The sequence below is a fragment of the Macrobrachium rosenbergii genome, chromosome 24 (assembly GCF_040412425.1).
Source record: "Macrobrachium rosenbergii isolate ZJJX-2024 chromosome 24, ASM4041242v1, whole genome shotgun sequence".
Lineage (NCBI taxonomy): Eukaryota > Metazoa > Arthropoda > Malacostraca > Decapoda > Palaemonidae > Macrobrachium > Macrobrachium rosenbergii.
Genome location: NC_089764.1, coordinates 36,140,252 through 36,160,251, shown reverse-complemented (window position 1 = coordinate 36,160,251; position 20,000 = coordinate 36,140,252). Strand labels below are relative to the sequence as shown.

The following is a 20,000-nucleotide window of genomic DNA, read 5'->3' as shown; positions in this document are numbered from 1 at the left end:
AGTTTATCCTGGCGACTGTGTTCCTCTGCCAGTTGAAGAAAGACTGCAGCAAACCACGGAACTTTTGGAGGATTTAACACGTCGGGCGCGGGTTGTCCAAGGACATAGGAACCCCACTCCCGTTCCCTCCTCCCTGATCAACCCCGCCTTTCCTTCTCTGTTCCCCCCCCCCCCTCCATCTCCCCCCACCCAGCAACTGGAAGGTCAAGACGGAAGCTTTGTAGCCAATCAGGGCAGGTGTTCTCTCCCCCGCGAGTCCGTCAGCCCGGGAGACGCTGAGGCGTTTATGACCTCGATAGACTCACTGGTACTGGCTCCATTACCTTCCTCCTCCCCTCCTCCTCCACCTCTACCTCGCTGTCACCGTAGTCCCCCTCCCCCCTTCTCTCTCTTCCCCTTGCTCCTTCTCCTCACCCTCCTCCGCCACCAACCCTCCCGAAGACGCATGACGAGAGAGCCTACGGAAGTGCCTGGCTTTGCGGAAGTGAGTCCGACGAGCTCTGGAGAGCTTACTTCCAGGAGCACCCACTGCGAGGTGTCGTCATCTTCAGTCGCCTGTGGGGAGGTCGCTTGTGGGATCCCCCTCACCACTAATTTCCTTTTCGGAATATTTCTGGTCGGGCAGTTTCTTTAATAGTACGCGAATAGCTACTCATGATACGTCGGTGTGGTTTGCGCCACGCACGTGATTTGAACTTGACAGTTTTCCTTCCTCCGAGCCTGAAAGAAAGGAAGGCTTTCGTGTCATCAGGTGTGGGGGTCTGCTCAAGGTGCTGCGAGTTCAAGGGCGTTTTGGAGATATCTTCCAGTGCCTTAAATTACACGTATAAAAACTGGCCGTTTTGTCTGCTTGTTTTCCTTTTCTCCTTACGAAAAGGATCGCCGGCAGCGCTCAAATGAGGGGCTGGAGGTACAGCAAAAAGTGCGAGTGGGTCTGTTATGCCCGTTGCTTTTTCACAGTTCACTCTTCCTTTCTAAAGGCCTCTTAAAAACCTGAAAATGTTCACCTTGCTAAAGCGTGGCTCGGCAAGGTACTTTTGTATCTTGGGCATAACGGAATTTATTTCTGAATATGAAACCATTCTTTCAGTGGAGAGATTTTGCTGTTACAGACAATCTTTTTAAGGTTATCTCTGCATTGAGCTATGTTTATTTCAGTGCATGCACAAGGACTTGCGCGTGAGGTGAAGTAAGAAAAACGCCGAGAAAAGAAGCGCCGAAAGGCCTGATCATTATCTCTCAATCATATCCGGAAGTTGATGCCGGAAACCGCGTCATAGCTTCTCTAAATCTCAGGTCGTGGAGGTAGTTCTGTGGTACGGCCCACCTGAAACGTCATGGTGTTGTGACTGAATGTAGTTTAATGTTTTAGCCGCTCTCTCTCTCTCTTTCTCATAATATTATATATATATATATATATGTGTGTGTGTGTGTTTGTGTGTGTGTGTGCTGACGCAACAGCCGCTATGTTCTTTTGGATATATTTCCTACTGAAAGCCTTGAAATCTTAAACAGAAAATAAATGAAAAATCTTTCCTTTCACGTTGAACTTCAAACCCAGGCCAGGAAGTGCTTATTATTTTATCCTTTGTGCCTGGTAACGTAGTAGATATTATTATTATTATTATTATTATTATTATTATTATTATTATTATTATTATTATTATTAGTGAGATCCACAATATTTGAGGGATAATCTACGGAAATGTCATGACAAATTGCACGTCCCAAAACGTTGACTAATCGGTATGCGTTTTGGTACCCAGGCAAGGCAAGAAGCCAAGTCACGTTGCAAGATGCAACATTGTGATCCTAACCTCCAGAAGGTCTCACTTTCGTATTTCGGACTTGATCTTCAAGAGGAGTTTAACGAACACACACACAAATAAATACTATCATGGTACACAATCTAGATTATTCATTCAATTCGTCATGAGTTGTGTCTTAACAGATCTTTCACATTCGCAACTGATTCCTGATCCTTTTTCCTGCCCAGATCAACCCGATTTGCTGGACGGCAGCAGCAATGTGCAGGAAATGTTTAGCCTCGCTGTCGAAGTCGAACTTCTCAGTTCGAGAAGTCGTTTATTCCTCACACAGGAACACTTTCGCTGAGGAAGTTGTGCAACTGGAACTCAACAGTTGCAGCGGAGATGCAACGCATTACTACCCTAAAACGATTGTCCTTGTATTTTGATAATTTACTTACATTTTTCTATTTATTTATTATTTTGTTAATTTTTTTTCTTTTTCTCCTTTCAAATCAACGCCATATTCTTTGGAAGCTTGAATTTCAAGTCAGTGGCCCCTTTGGTGGGCTTGTTCCGTATGAATAGGGTTCATGTTGTGAATAATAATAATAATAATAATAATAATAACAATGTACTGGATAGTTGGTTTTGTAACTTGGACAACAAACTCACCAGTAGGTAAGCATTTTGGGAGTTCATCTCTGAGGACTACAAGAGCCACAGCATAATTCAGTGCCTTTTGTTATGACAGGAGAGGTTTACCATTCTCAGTGGTTTGCTCATCGTCTCTGTCAAAAGGGAAATTTGAGTAGACTGTTGTTCTGTTTCGTTCAAAACATTGATGACATTGATAATTTGAGTGACATCTAGATCATGTGGTCCCTGTGAACGTGTTCCAAACAGACGTGAAATTTATTCCAGCCATAATTATGTTCCACATCGTTTTTTTCGACTCTTCCAGAGATGCAGTTCTTTGGCGAAAGTAATCATCTGGTCTGGTGATGGGGTTGGCTCTCAATTTTTATTGATTCTCCATAAGTTGATATATTATATATAATATATATATATCTATACACACACACACACACACACACACACACATATATATATATATATATATATATATATATATATATATATATATATATATATATATATATATATATATATATATCAAGGCGACATATTGGGTATACATTAATTCATCCTGTTCATACGGTTTTTCAAGATGATATTGCAGTCGAAGAATCAGTCAGTTCTAACGGTCTGAATTGCATCGTGAAGATGTGCTGTATTGTAGAAAAAGAATTTGTTTGTTAAGGGTATAGTAAATTAAAGTTAATGTTGGCGCACTGGACATTATGATGAGGTCAATTCTGTGAGCTAGTTGATCCAAGGCAGGATTCAGTCACATTCTGTCACCCGGTCGAGGACGAGGGGTCGAACCAACACTTCTACTGTAACATTACTAAACATCAAAAGAGCCTATTACAAAATAGTTGTTATCGACTGAAGTTTCAAGTGTTTTCACCGATACAGAACTGGGTTTATCCAAAAGCTGAATACAGTCCATTGGACTTTTGACTTACTCTCATTAGAATTCAGTCCATTGCGGATCAAGATCTCAACAGGATCAGTTTTTATGATGACGGAATTTGTCCTTTGGTTTTTAACTTGTCGTTTCCTTGAAACTTTTTCTCTTTCCTGGGGAATTATCTATTTAATCGTTTTCTTACAAGTTATTCCATTGCCGATTATTTGTTCCCACTAACTTTTGCCGAATGAATCCTTTATTGTTTCTTTCCTTTTGTTAGATTTTCTTTCAAGATATTCCCTTCCATTCCGTTTACTCTTTAACACTCAGGCCTTTTTTAAAGAGCCAATCACTTCAAATTTTGGCGTGTACTCTTAACTGCTTATCAGACAGAGTACACATCTGCCACCCGTCAGTCGCGTATTTGACTTGAGCGAGCGGAAAAGGACGGGGAGCTTGAACTAAAGCCTTCATCCGATCGAATTCCTTAAAGAAAAGAACGACACAAAGGGGAAAGTTTAGGACATCAACGTGAATGAGGAGAGAAGGTATTATTCTGGTTGTACAAGAAACACCCTTTGTTCTTTGTGATTCACGTGTAATTTTTTACAATGTCTTGACTCCAAACGGCTGTGCTGTATTTTTTTTACGATAATGTCAATAAAAAATGAGGATTTGGTTTCAACCGTTCGATATTTTGAGGAATATTCTTTATAATTGACATTAAAATGGACTTTTGCATAGCGACGTTGATATGAAATTGCCAGATAGCGACGATTTTATTACACAGTATAAAATCATTTTTTTTCTCGTGTGTTAAAACGTCCACAAATAACCTAACTGGTTGGATACTTGCACTGCGTCAAGATGCACGTGTTATATGCTGCACGAGTACAACATTTTATAATATGCAAACGTTAATACGAATGAACGCGTAATGACGTATGACTTAGGATAATATACAGTACGCCGGATGCAGAAAGTGAACGGTTTTTAAATCTCATAATAAAAGATACAGCCTTTGAGGAACTACACCCAGAAAATGTGGTTCGGTTTGAAATGACCTTTTCGCTCAACTAACGGAGTAGATTCAGAAGAAAAATGCAAGAAGATTTACGCTGATTTCATTGAAACAAATCGCTTGGGACACATACTCTTTATGACACTTTACCTAAATCCCGTAAGAGAGTTATGCATGTGTATATGCCTGAAATGATATTAGAGACCTCATTGGTTGTTATGTGTTTATAAACATGTATATATATATATATAGAATTTTAACATACTTTTATTTTAATTTAAGGTCCTTTTTGAGCGCCTACGAAGGAAACGGAGAAATACCAGATGACTAATAGTTAAATGTAATAAATAGTACGAGCATTTTTGTTATGAAAGGTCTAACACACATCCGAGAGGTGACTGATGCTCGCATCTCACGAAAACCTTAATTTTGCTATTGCAACTTCAAAAGTTCAAGCAAAGATGCAATGCGTTACTACCCTAATATAATTCTCCTTGTATTTTGATAGTTAATTTGTTAATTTATTTTTCTTTTTTTTTTTAATAAGTGATCTCTTCTTTCTCTATTTCACATTACCTTTAATTACTTCTTTTTAATGAACATTGTAATATTCTTTGGAAGCTAAATTCAAGTCAGTGGCCCCTGTGAGCGTTTCTTATGAATAGGGTTCATCACTGAATAATAATAATAATAATAATAATAATAATAATAATAATAATAATAATAATAATAATCGTAATTGTGTGGTAGTGGAAGATTTGAACAGAAACTTTAAATATTGGGTAATGTAGCTTGTTATCTTACGCGGAAATTTCGAGGTTCCTTTTACTCACTCGGTTGGAAAGGAGCAGTCATCTGTCATCTAAGTTTGCATTATAAAGTAGCCTAGAGCGCAAGACCCGGAAGTACATGTTACCGTAAAATAATGGAGGGAGTTTGTTTGTTTGTTTGTATGTGAATGTGCGTTTGAATGAATGATTTTTCGCATCAGTGATCTCTCTCTCTCTCTCTCTCTCTCTCTCTCTCTCTCTCTCTCTCTCTCTCTCTCTCTCTCATGAGTTTAAGGAACACTGCCGTTGCTGATGTGAATTTGTATATTTTTTAAATTTATTATTTCATCTTCATTCATTTTATTATTGTCCTCACTTGTCTCTGTTTCTCTCTTTTTGTTCTCACACGGCTAACTTGTGATTAGAAAATTTGCTGGGTAAGTTAATGTCCATTTTGTGTTGAGCCATCAGAGCAGAATGAATATAATAACAAAAATTACAGTAACTCTCCTCCGAACTGGGCTGTTTCCTGAATTCGACCCCAGTAGGGCTGCAACACACACACACACACACACACACACACACATATATATATATATATATATATATAAATATATGTATACAATGTATATATATTTGCGTGTGTTCTCTCAAAAATAATTGTCTTATTATACTCTTGTAGATTTTAGCACGAACCTTAATAATTTTACATTTTGTAGACGCCATTAAATAAGTGAATACGCTTCGCTTTTTTCATTTCAGGTATTAGCAATGGCTGTTTAGCCCATTACGTAGCTTGGTAACTTTACAAATTCCTTTACAGCGATGTGCATAGCGTGATATACTTGAATGTTATACGATTGATTGACTGATTTATGGTTACTAAAAATGGCCATAAATCAGTGGAGGCACAAAGAGTAATGATTTTGGCTGAAACGTGTTACAGTTAGATTTCGCAATGCTGACAGGACTCTGAAGGTCTGCTGCGGTGAAGCAATAAATTGTGCAGCGGCAGGAGGCCAATATCGATGCCCTTTTTTGTTGTGGCTTGACTTTTGTAACTGAAGAGACTCCGTAGGTTCTAGGAGAGCTGTTAATCAGCTCAGTGGTCTGGTTGAACTAAGATATGCTTAACTTTTAACTGATTGATTTTTAGGGCCTTAGGTTTACCTGTTATTTCAAACTGGGTGCAGAAAAATGTCAGATCTGAGTTCGTCTCAGTTCACTTTCGAATGATAAGAATCGCCTGCATTTTTCATGCTGCTATTTCGACGCCAGTCTCACGCATTTCTCTTTTTTATAATATATATCTTCGGTGTAAACGTACAACTGGTACGGTTAGAGGTATATTGGATGATAGATAGATTTAAGAATTCTGGCATCGTATATTCCTATATCACTGATGATAAAAACATGAAATTACAGTGACTGATTTTAGTGGTTCATTGTAAAACTAGCAGCACGGTAGCTTCGTTTTTTGTAACGGCCGTAATTTATAAATGTTTTGCACAGTACCTGTGAAGTAAATTGTGTTACTAACGCCCTGAATATGCTGACTTGGTGACTAATTAGAATAGCTGTAAGAAATATATTGTATAATCACATCTCATGTGAATACTCAACTGCATTCTTTCATCTCATGCGACTGACGCCAAAAGGAGATATCCCACGCTCATGTCCGTTTTGTCCGCACAAAGTTTGAATTTATGGACCAGTTGATCAGCATTTTGCTGTCAGCTTTCTGTGGGCCCCCCCCCCCCCACTGTTTTACAGTATTTGTTTATCAATATACAAACACGCATAGATAACACACACATGTTTATGTATAAAAAATATACATAATTATATACACACACATATATATATATGTATATATATATTGCGTTTTTGTTTGAGTGTGTTTATGCGATTGTGCGTTTGCGGATGTAATCGGCATTAGGCGTTCAACCAGTGTTGGGCGTGCCCGTTGCTTTCGACATACCCTTGACATCCGGGACACTCAGGGCCAAGAGCCTCTTCACTTAAATGTCAGTTCTTGGAGCGTGATGGCAAGCATGTTTTTAAGCCGTTTCCTCTAAGGAGGAGAGTCTGATCATTAGATTATTTTATCTGTTCATAGGACTCATAAACATCAGATTCAAGTTGTATTAAGATTGTGTGGTTCTGTCATTTTATATACTCCTGTCCTGGAATCATTACTTATTAAATAAACAACTGGTTCCCCAGTTAAATACCCAGACCTCCTCCACTCGGCTCTACCTGAGTTAACTTTTTATTTATGCGTTCTGTGTTCTGCCTTCTTGGTAGAAGGTTGGTAAGCGGTCTTTGATTTTGCTTTTATGTCTTTTTTGTTTTTATGTTTTTTTTATCTTGTATTCTAACTGTGCTGCATTTTATGACTTTTATTGATTTTTAGAGCAATTTTTAAACTAATTCTATTCATTATTTAAAAGATTCCCTGATGATGTAATAAAGTTATTTATTACGAAACGTTGGAAGTAAAGAATTATGCTGAGATTAGTACGCTTCCATGGTCCACCTTAAATATATATATGATAAATATATATATATATATATATATATATATATATATATATATATATATATATATATATATATATATGTAATCATCAATGAAGGGCAGAGGGCACAGATATACAAGCTGACTTTATTCCAACGTTTCGTAATTATCAAACTAATTACATCGTCAGGGCTGTTAAAATAAAAAATAAAATTCTTTGTAAAATCGTAAAACCTAAAAATAAAGTTAAGAATTCAAAAGCTGAAAATTATTCATACCAAAATTTTCAGGAATGTACACAACCATTAAAATTAAAGAACAAAAATTTTTTAAAAAATCATTACATTAAAATGAAAGGTAACAGAATATTTTTGTTCTTTAATTTTAATGGTTGTGTACATTCCTGGAAATTTTGGTATGAATAATTTTCAGCTTTTGAATTCTTAACTTTTATTTTTAGCTTTTACGATTTTACAAAGAATTTTCTTTTTTATTTTAACAGCCCTGATGATGTAATTAATTTGATAATTACGAAACGTAGGAATAAAGTCAGCTTGTATATCTGTGTCCTCTGCCCTTCGTTGATGATTTTAAGTATGGATTGACTCTGACTCCTCACACTAAGATATATATATATATATATATATATATATATATATATATATATATATATATATATATATATATATATAAAGTCCTTCAAATATATATATATATATATATATATAAAAATATAACAAAGTCCTGAAGGCAAGAAGATATATAAAAATGGGAATATATAAGAAGATATATATATATATATATATATATATATATATATATATATATATATATATTCGTGCATAAGTTGTATATGCTACTTTAAAGCAACGTTTCTACCTTCCCATTTATTCACGTTTATGCTGACGACTGTTTCAGCCCTTAACATCAAGGGTTATACTAAATACTTACTAGAACTACATTCCAATATACATATATATATAAATAAATATAATATGTATATATACATATATATATATATATATATATATATATATATATATATATATATATATATATATATATATGAAAAAGCATTAGGAATAATAATGTTATATCATTCGTTTTTTTAGCTAAGCATTCTTTGAGATATTCTGGGCAAATGTAAATGCGAAACAGTGCCTATGTATTCACGGGTCAGTGCTGACAAAGGCCCATTGTCAGTCTCGCTTCCCTTGGAGACAGAGGGCACCGTTCCTTGGGTGATGATCTGGCCATGTCGGAATGCTCCGATAACTGTTAGTCGTCAAGTTCTGGTGGAGCATTCGTTTGTGAGTTCGCTCTGATGGGCTTGTCATAGGAAGTGTGAATTTTCCATTTTGGGTACAGGCTAGACATCCAGGTCTTGATCTCTTAGTGATAAGATCTGCTTTGCTGGAAGACTTTGTGTACTGGCTGTGAGGTGAGCTGAGACTTTGTTTTTCAAAAACCTGAATGGGTTTTATTAACTTTGTTTGTATTGTTCTTTGCACAGTTACCATGCTTCGAATATCTTTTTCCCCATATATTTTTATTTTCCGTGTCTCTTTGATTTTTATTGATTTTCCTGAATTTTGATTTTGCCATGTTTTATTACGCGTATTTTTGGGGTCAGTAACATGGGAGATGTCCTACACTTATTTTTTCTCTGTACCTATTTTTAAAAGTTCTGTTTTTCCCTTTATTTCCTCAGATGTATTGAATGGAGGTCAAAAAAATGTAAGGGAATGTGGCTTATCACGACTTCGGTCGTGTTTGAATTATTTTGACTCTTACGATGTAGAGACTCGATTACTTGAAGTTGTTAGCATCACTATATATTAATTGGGCTTATTTTTGGGTTGTCATTTCTGGGATATAGAGATCCGTATTACATTATTTATTTTATTCCAAACCTTTTGATATGTTAGACTATGGGATAAACTATATTTTTGTAGACATGTTTTTACTGTTCTTCCTTGGTTCAGTTAGTGATTTGGAGAGAGAGAGAGAGAGAGAGAGAGAGAGAGAGAGAGAGAGAGAGAGAGAGAGAGAGAGTTGTACTTAGCTTGGTCTCACACTGGCCAACGCTACCGTGATTCCTTTCAGGGTATAAGTTAATTACGTCATTGACCTTATAACAGATGTGGTAAGAGGTTGTGGCCTTATTTGACCTTGCATAATATATATATATATATATATATATATATATTTTTATATATATATATATATACAGAGTATATATATATATATATATATATATATATATATATATATATATATATATATATATATATATATATATATATATATATATATACACACACATACATACATACATACATACATACATAACACAAAATGGCACGCCATTGATGCAGGCTTTTTTGCCTCTGATGCTGGCAGTGGTCATAAATTTTTGTTTGTTTATCAGCTCTTATCTCTGCATATGTTGTTTTCTTTTTTTACTTTCTTTCTCACGCATGGGCTTGGTATTCCGTGGGAGCCTACATTGTAAGTTGATGACACAACTTAAGTTTTTCGAATATGGAAATTTGGGTGTAATATAATAACTGTCTTACAAAACTCATTGCATATCTGGACAATAAGCTCTGGGTAACTGATTTAACATCTTTTACCCTTGGCTCGCCTATAAAGTATGCAGAATGAACATGCCTTTTCTGGCCAGTCTGAAAATGGAGTTTACTACCCATAGATACCGTCTCTCTTCGATTGAGGTTCAAAAAAAAGTTAAGTATATATTAGTTTTACCAGACCACTGAGCTGATTAACAGCTCACCTAGGGCTGCCCCGAACGATTAGACTTATTTTACGTGGCTAAGAACCAATTTATTGTGGAATCCGAACCACATTATAGCGAGAAATGAATTTCTATCGCCAGATATAAACTCCTCTAATTCTTCATTAGCCGGCCGGAGACTCGAACTCGGGCCTAGCGAGTGCTAGGCGACAACTCAACCGACTCGCCTTACGGAGGACTTTGAGGTTTAAAAATCACCAAAGAGCAGCAGAGGCAGGGGACAGGTTTTTGGCAAAGAGGCTGAACTTGCACACACATCAGTGCCCCATTGGATATCAGGGACCCAGGAAAATAACTGCTGGTGATTAAGAATGGGCTCTTTCTAGTCTCTCAGAAACGGGAAGGTTGCGCACATAGAGAAAATTCTCCGGGTCATGAGCTGGACTTGAACTCGGATCACCACAGAAGGAAGTTGCTTTTTCTACCATCCGACAGTTGCCGTAAGGAAATAAGAAAACGGAAGACTTAGTTCTTACTGGTGCTTGATTTACTTGTTTCCTTTCATTTTGCTGCTGATACTGGTTTGATTATCTGATAATATTTTTCTTAAGCTGTGTCAGAGAGTTAAGTGCTGGGGAGTTTGCACGCAACCTTACTCTGCAACTTTTCAACTTTATTTTGCTTTAAAAATAGGAAGATAAAAGAATTCTCTCTCTCTCTCTCTCTCTCTCTCTCTCTCTCTCTAGTAACATTCATTCCGAGATTGAACAGCAAGGCACAGCTGCCGCCAGAGTTATGTGTCTAAAAATAGCAACAAGAAATAGGCTGAGACGCCCCCCTGGATGCATTCACCATGACGTCATGGTGACTGGAAGGAGATAAAGACCGCTAGGGGAAAAAAGTTCTCGCAGGCAATGAATGGGCGTCATTTTTTTTTTTATTTGAGTTCTAGCTGAACATATGCGTTCCCATTTTTAATTAGGGATTTAACGGTAGTTGTTGCAATATATGCAAATTTAAGTTATAACATTCTGAATGTCTGGTCTGAGAAGGCTTTGAAGTTTTTTCAGATGTGTGTATGTCCTACTGACATACGCCATTATTAAAATGTCGCTGCTTTATTTGATTATAGGATTTTAAAGTTCAAACACGCATTGTCTCTCTTCAGTACTCTTCGTGACGCCATCCGTCCATTTTTATATTCTGTTCAAAGCGTTTTATTTAAGTACCGGTTTACCGTTTTCTCTCCTTGCCTCTCACCCGCTCAAGGCTCCTATCGCAAAAGGAACAACTTTTATCATAGCAAATGTGGTTGGGTTGACTTTCAATTAATGGGAAGATTGTCTGCAGCCAGAATGTGGTTTTTGAGAAGCGCTGTTATGTATGGAAGTGAGTAGACGGCGCCGCAAGTGGCGGGAAGGAACGTTTACGAACCGAAGAAGATTAATTAGGAGACTGTGGTGCTATTTGTGACCTGAAGGAACTCGTTTTTTTTTAAGCCCATAGAATAGCACTTTGATAAATGACGACAGGGCCATTCGTGGGAATGATCTTTGCTCGAGACCGAAGCGATGGGTTCGACCTTCGTTGATGCTCTAAACAGTGAACAAGGAAAGCTAGACTTATGGCTGTGTTGGTCAGACCGTTTATTTCTAGACAGCCACTTCACTAGTTGCCTTTCATTTCATTTCACTGAAATTTAAATATGTTTTACGATGGTGCCTTGTATCCGCGTGAGCACTGGTTGGTCTTGACACGTCAGCCTTGTGGCCATTGGATACTTGGTTCTGAGACGGCTGTAGCCCGGGGGCCCTGTGGAAATGTCTTCCTGTGAAAAAATCGTAGTTGTTTATTTTGTTGCGGTATTTGCAGTAATTTAAAATATTTGTTGTTGTTGTTGAATCTGTTATTGTCGTGTTTGGTACTTCTCAGTTTGCGACATCGACCCTTAATTTGTTACATGTGAAGTCACGTGAAGCGAAATTGTCTGTAAATGATTTTACACAACATAAAACCAGCTCGCTTTGTCACATCGAAACTGGCATACGTGGGGATACATCTCGTATCCCCACATTCGTCCAGTTTCTAAACTGATCAACATTAGTCGTGCAATTCCCACGCATTACTTGAACCGCGACTGCCGTTGGACCAGTTCGTTTGAGAAAGTTGGTTTGATCCGGATTACAATTACAGGCAATTAAAAGAGCGTGCTTGTTACTCTCTCTCTCGAGTTGTTTTCGTTGAGAACACGCAAGTAAACACAAACATGTGCGCACACATACATAAAACCGCATTATTAGTGTTATTTATAGGTGGTACACCGTCTCTCGGACATGGAGTATTGCGTATCAGCCGCATTCAGTTGATACAGAATTTTCTCTATCTTTCTAATAACTGATATGGATGCAGTAATCCTAAAACATCAGTTATTAGAAAGATAGAGAAAACTCTATATAAACTGGATGCAGCTTATGAAGCTATAACCTCTATTATTATTTTTATTATTATTATTATTATTATTATTAAGAACCTGAATATATACAATTAGAAATAAAAAGTTAATATACAGTTGTCTAGTAAATACTACAAATAAACAGCTATCTCCAAGCGAGCACAGTGAAGGAATTCCATACTATCTTTGGCACGTCTATTTTCAGATCTGTTTCTACATATAGATTGATCTATCTGTTCATTCGTAGTATTTACTAGTTAACCTTACGTTAACTGTCCAGAGGTCCTTTATTTCTCACTGCATTGCATTGTGGAACAGCCTCCCTTCAGAGGCTGTCGGACAGTTGCAACTTCAGATATTAAACGGAGATGCAATGCATTGCTACCCTAACACAATTCTCCATGAATGATTTACTTACATTTTTATGTATCTACTTATTAATTTGTTAATTTATTCTTTTCTTTTTTAATAAGTGATCTCTTCTCTCTGCATATCCCATTACCTTCTGTTACTTCTTGCCAATGAACACCCTGATACTCTTTTGAAGCTTGAATTTTTTCAAGTCAGTGGTCCCCGTGGGCTTGTTCCATATGAACAATGATGATAGTGATATCTGTTGTAAATATTCGAGTGTGGTTTTATGTATCTGTGCAAATGTTTGTTTTTTTGTGTTTACTTGGGCGAACACAACTTGAGAGCGTAACGAGAAAGCCGTTTTAATTGCTTGCAACTGTGTTCCCGACCAAGCCAGGATGATAAAAATTACGAAGGGAACCGACCCGGGTGAAACAGCTGAAGTAAGACTCCCGCTGAAAGCAAGGAGGCATACAACAGTTGATTCCCGAGCAGTACCTGCTGGATTGCTAATGAATGAATTATGCTTAAAAGAAAGTTAGTGAGGACAGTCTGAGTAATTACCTGAGTAAGGTCCATTATTATTTCTAAAATTGTTTAACCAGACCACTGACCTGATTAACGGCTCTCCTAGGGCTGGCCCGAAGGATTCAAATGAAATTTTAGAAATAAATATGCAAAATAGCATAGGCTTGTACACGCACACATTTACTCACGTTTTCATCTGGGCAATAAAAAAAATGATAATAAAAATCAGAATGAGTTAAGATTTTTAAAATTCAGATTTTTTTAAAATGCCCCGTGGACTTTTTTTATTTACATAAATTACTTTTTATATTTTATCAATTATTTTACAGCTCCTCATGAATATTAAAATTGGAACAATTGAAAATGTTGTAGATTCTGATAAAATTTCACCAACTGACCTATTTCCGAAAGTTGATAACAGTTGTTGGTCATATTTTGGACCTTCACATAACATGTTTAATTGTTATTATCACTGCATTCTGAGCATTCGGGAGCAGGGTCATGTGGGCCGCTCTTTAAGTGTCCATGTGTTAGACGAGTATGGCCCCTCCGGAGACTTGTCACTAATAGCCTACTTTTTATTTGTTTCAATTTATTATTTTCAGGTTCTTCATTCTATATGTTTTGCCATGGAGACTTGTCACTAATAGCCTACTTTTTATTTGTTTCAATTTATTATTTTCAGGTTCTTCATTCCATATGTTTTGCCATTTATTTATGATACCTATATTTAGGCTACATTCGATCTTGTCGAACGGGCTGCTTCTTTGGCTTTTCATTTCCCTTAATCCCTACATGGGCAGGTCCAGAGTAATACAAGCAGCAATGGGGGAAAGAAAGGCTGGACCATTTCCTCCTTCGTCTGGAAAGGTTCCCTCCCACAAGACTGTGAAGCATATACCTCAACACTGCCGCAGTTAAGGAATTCTTTAGGATGAACATTCCAAGTCACATTACTTCTTGTCTTTATATCCAAAACATAAGTAGCCTCTGAAGGGTGAATATAATTATTTTCAAATATTACAGGGTACTGCAGAATTTGACCCCAAATTGAGATAATGCTGTTTGCTTTGATTGATTTGGACAGCATCTGTTGTCACTTCCTTTGCTTGCAGAGATTTTGTGGTGTATTCACAGTTTTCGATATTGTTAGGTCGCACAATGCAAACAAGCAATATTAAAAGGGTGGGATTGATGAAGATTATTGAATTAATCACGAGACTGCAAAACGGTGTGGAAAGTTCGTTGGCAAATTTATTTAGTAAAGAAAATAACCGTAAACAGGCACATTGCTAATCTTGAATGAAGTCAGAACTTTTAATGCTTTGAACAAAAAGGATAGAAGAAGAATGTTCAGGACAATTATGGTGGAAGTGTCTAAGAAAGTATTTTGAATCTGTAAGTTGAGATGTTTATTGGAGAATCAGGGAACCGCTACGGAATGGCCGAGAACCAGATTTGAAATGTTTTAGGAAATGCACTTTTTAAGAAGAAGAATGATGACAACAGCTTTGTTTTTGCTGCTCCGTTTCAATAGATCAAGAAACAGGGAGATATTTACCTGTTCCTTCAGGCATTCCTAAGTAGCAAAAATATCACGAGGCCCGTTAATTACGAAAGGAATATCATAACCATTCGAGGGAAATCTGTAATAAAAGTAGACATTTTAATACTGAGATTTGTGTAAATGAAAGCATCAATAAGGCATTGCAGTCGCAGGACCTTGGGAGGTATGGAACGAACTGTCTAAAATCTGAGGTAGAAACTACATAAGACAATCTTAGTTTCTAATCGGCGATAACCACATGGAACTCACTTTTGGCGTCTTTTGACGCAGTCCAGGTCTTTCAAGCTGGAAGAGCTGAGGTCTTACGTTATTGAAGCCGCCGTCAGTCGCAGAGGAGTTAACTGCTTTTCTGTGACGTACAATGAAACCCCCACAAGTGAGGTTCTTCAGAGATACAGCATTGACGAATATACAGTATACGTACCGTAATCTTATGGAAAATCCGAGTGAATTTCAACATTAACATATCGCCCTCAGACTGTAAATAAGAGAGGTTTTTATTGGAGGAAAAATAAAATGGAATCAGGAAGCGCAGTTAAGCAGCGGGCTTTCATAAAGGCCGTAAATGAATGAACGTGATCAACCAACCGCCTTACCATAACCATGTTGCCTAACCATTCAACTCTGTGACCTAGAAAGAGTGGCCTTTTGCTTTCCACCGCAGCGAATGTTGAATTACTGACGATCAGGAATTCTAACCCCTTAATCACTGCCCACTCTAATAATACATGTGTGCGTATTTTAAATAAGGCACGTGTCAAGGGAAAATATAGAATACATAGTACAGACGTATACACAGACGTACACAAAGGTATTTAGCCGTAGTATTAACATTTGTGTACATACGCACACACCCTCACATATTCATACATGCATACATACATACATATATATATATGTATATATATGCGTGTTTATTATATACATACATATATATGTATATATATGTGTGTTTGTATGTATGTGTGTATATATATATATATATATATATATATATATATATATATATATATATATATATGATTTTTATTCCTGGATTTTCACGGGCAAACTACATTTCATTTGCAAGTGGATTTGAATTAGAACCGCTGGAACAGTTGTGTGAAGAGCAAACGGGAGAATTCCGTCTTGTGCAAACCCTTACGTAAAAAGCATCAGGTCAGGGGGATGAATCATAAAAACGTAAGGAATGTGGCGACATATGTTCATTACGTAAGAAAAAGCTAAATCCTGTGGATGCGCTCGATAAATGTTTCTTAATTAGTCGAATCAACATCGCTTGCACCTGTCAGCAATGTGATTAGCAAAGTTTATTGGGTAACGTTGCCCCCCGTCTTTTGACGACGATTCTGCTTTCGTGAAGGTTGATGTGTTTGCAGTTATTTATAGAAAATAATTTTGTGCTCAGTGAGCATGCGCAGTGGTCGCCTCGCTGTTATGTGGACTAAGCACTGCAAGTGCACTGTCATGTTCACAAGAGCCACGAATGCTACACCGTACTCTCTCTCTCTCTCTCTCTCTCTCTCTCTCTCTCTCTCTTCGCAGATCTTTTTGCTGTATTTTCGAACCGTTTTTATGTTTCCTTGGGATTAAGAGATTACCGTTATTAAAATGTTATTAATTAATAGTGTCTATTGTATACATTCCAGGGCGTTTCCTTGATTGTTCTGACGACCGTTACATTAATCGAATGGCATTTTTGTCACGTGCGCTGTTAAGATGTTTTTGCTGATAATAAAATGATGATGGCGAAAACAAAAGAAGTAACAGGAACAGAATTGAGAAACACGATATCAAGAATTACGCCTTCCTCATTCTCAATTTTCTTTATTCTCACTTTTCTCATCCAAGCTTCCTCCTCCTCCTCCTCCTCCTCCTCCTCCTCCTCCTCCTCCTCCTCCTCCTCCTCCTCCTCCTCCTCCTCCTCCTCCTCCTCCTCCTCCTCCTCCACCCCCTTTCTTAACGTTCACCCTTCCAAACACTGACCAGAAACAAGGTTGCTTAACTTCGCTGAATGAGTAACCAACTGTGCAGCTAATGCGTCAATTTATTCTCAGTTTGACCATGTTCCTAAAACTGTATTCAATTCTGCAAAAGCTTGCGAAACGGAAAATTATAATACATATATATATATATATATATGTGTGTGTGTGCTTATGTATACACACACACATATAATTTATATATATATATATATATATATATATATATATATATATATATATATATATATATATATATATATATATATATATATATATATATATATAGGTTTTTACTCTGACCTACTCACTTTATTTCTGGCTCAGGGATCCACTTCTAGGGCCTGGCTGATGGACCGAGGAATTACCATAACAATTATAGGTTCTGACTCAATTGCCAGGTCAGGTAAAAACTCGTAAAGAAAATAGTTGGGCTCAAGGCCTTACTTCAACAAGGAACTGTTGCAGATAAACACTTGGGTTTACTTTAGCTGGAATATGTTTATATTAAACACTTAAATCAGAAGAATGGGGAATGATAGGCAGGTAAAACAAAGTTCTGCCAAGTGATCAAATATTACAGCAATTTTAAGATACTGAAGATCTAGGGGTTTAATCCTCTTGAAAGAAACATTGTAGAGTAGCTTGCAGTGGCATATATGGTGCCAAAATAACTCGATTCTAGTGCGAGATGTCTACGTTAAAATTACACACTGTACTAAGCAAGTCAGGTGTTTGTGAAAAGTTGCACTTAAGAAAAGAAAATGAAACTCAGTAAAAGATCAAAGGTACGTGACTGTTGACAGAACCTCAAACCAGGACGTTACCTTAGACGGAGTGATGGAAAAAGTTAAGTATACCTTAGTTTAACCAGACCACAGGGCTGGCCCGAAGGATTAGACTTATTGTACATGGCTAAGAACCAATTGGTTACCTAGCAACGGGACCTACGGCTTATTGTGGAATCCGAACCACATTATACTGAGAAATGAATTTCTATCACCAGAAATGAATTCCTCTAATTCTTCATTGGCCGGCTGGAGACTCGAACTCGGGCCCAGCAGAGTGCTAGCCGAGAACTCTACCGACTCGTCCAGCGAGGAACTATGGAGTGATGAGAGGCCTCGCTGACTTTCACCAGGGATGGAGGGAACTATTATGTGATTGCACTGGTAAATGACTGGGGAGGCTGAAGGTGGCCACGAGGGACTAGCTCAAGAAGGAGCAAGCAAGGGGTAAGTGTGTGGGGTCTGCTCTCAAGAGGGTTTCTGAGAGCAAGGCTGCTATGTGGATTATTTCCTCTCAGATGGCGCTCAGAGCGCTGGTGTCTGCCCTCGGAGGTCAAGATGGCGGCCAAGTCTCATGGGTCGTGACCTTCCATTCTCTATGTCAAGGCCTCGTGCGGGCCTTCCAATCCAGATGACCCGGGCAACCATGTGTTCGCTGGTTACCGTGGCGGATTCAACTCTTCTCCTGGGCTTCATCCCAAAGCCGATGCATCCGTGAGGCAGGATTTTTGTCTCCATTCGCCTCCACCTGAAAGGAGGTTTTTCAAAGCAGTCACCAGGTCTAGGAAAGATTAAGTGATTTACCGAAGGTTGAAGTATGGAGAGAATTAAGAAGGGGCTGGTTTTCTCACACCCTTCCTTCGTTAGTTATCAGTATGAACAGTAATATATTTTACGTTATAACAAAGCTTGGAGGATAAGTTGGCTTGCTAAAATCTTCCTCCAATCAGCGATTAAGAAGATTGAAGAGAAATTGTCAACTGGAGTGACATAACTGCTGACCTGTGGACCTTCTGGTATAAATAGTGTTTTTCTGTTACTCTATCTTATCCATTACTGGCCTCTGAAAGAAGGCATTTACTTTCTACATTTAGTTTTTATTGGTTCCTTATATTTGATGGAATCCTGTTTTAACAGAAACTATTTCACAGTCATATATGTATCTATATATCTTCTTCTTCTTTTTTTTAACGTGCTTTTTTCCCATTTTTGTATGGGATAAGCACGATGCCTTCTTTTGAAGAACTTTTGATTTGGCTTTGGGGTAGACCATAGTCTCGATCGGCTGCCCTGCCTGACATCGCTTAGACCCTGGTAGCGTATGTTACATGTATCATACCCGACCCAACGCCCTTTCTTCCCAGCAGTGAGAAGTTGTTGCGCGGGTAGGGCGAGAGTTCGAGACGTGTGAGATGTTTGTTATGTTTTTAGAAGGTGTTGTAGTGGCTTTGTTTTGTGTGTGTATTTAGTCTGTAACACCCATTTGCTTTTTAAGCAAACCTATCCATTGATTACATATATAATCCCGGGATGTCTACACGGATAGCAAAGTGTCTGCCTCTCTGATCAGTCGGCTGCGGATTTGAACCAGCCACAGACCTCTCTGACGAAAGTCCTAAGCTGCTGCTGTAACCGACTGAGCCATCGAGGCTCTATATATATATATATATATATATATATATATATATATATATATATATATATATATATATATATATATATATATATATATATATATATATATATATATATATATATATATATATCTATATATATATAGAGTGTGTGTGTGCGTGTTTAAAAGATTATTTTAAGTGTGTCACTTATATAAATAAGTTGTATCCCCTCAAGTGTCCCCTCAAGTGTATATTTGGTTTTTTTCATATGCAAGGTATAAATCCTATAGTAACCAGCAGGTCCTTTTTTTAGGGTATTGCACTGGGCTAAGCTCAGTACTTAGCTATTAATCATACT

General features: G+C 37.5%; 1 protein-coding gene across 2 annotated transcripts in view; it reads right to left on the bottom strand.

Annotated features, from left to right (window-relative positions):
• The window catches only part of mol (dual oxidase maturation factor 1 mol), a 129,035-nt gene that overhangs the window by 98,636 nt on the left and 10,399 nt on the right, over nt 1–20,000 (bottom strand). The window contains exon 1 of one of the 2 annotated variants that reach the window (XM_067126492.1): nt 1–107. This exon is cut by the window's left edge and continues 7 nt beyond it. The exons of the other annotated variant lie outside the window; for it this stretch is intronic. The gene's annotated coding sequence lies outside the window, so the exon portion shown is untranslated. Of the gene's footprint in view, nt 108–20,000 lie in introns of those variants that run through there. 2 annotated transcript variants of the gene reach the window in all.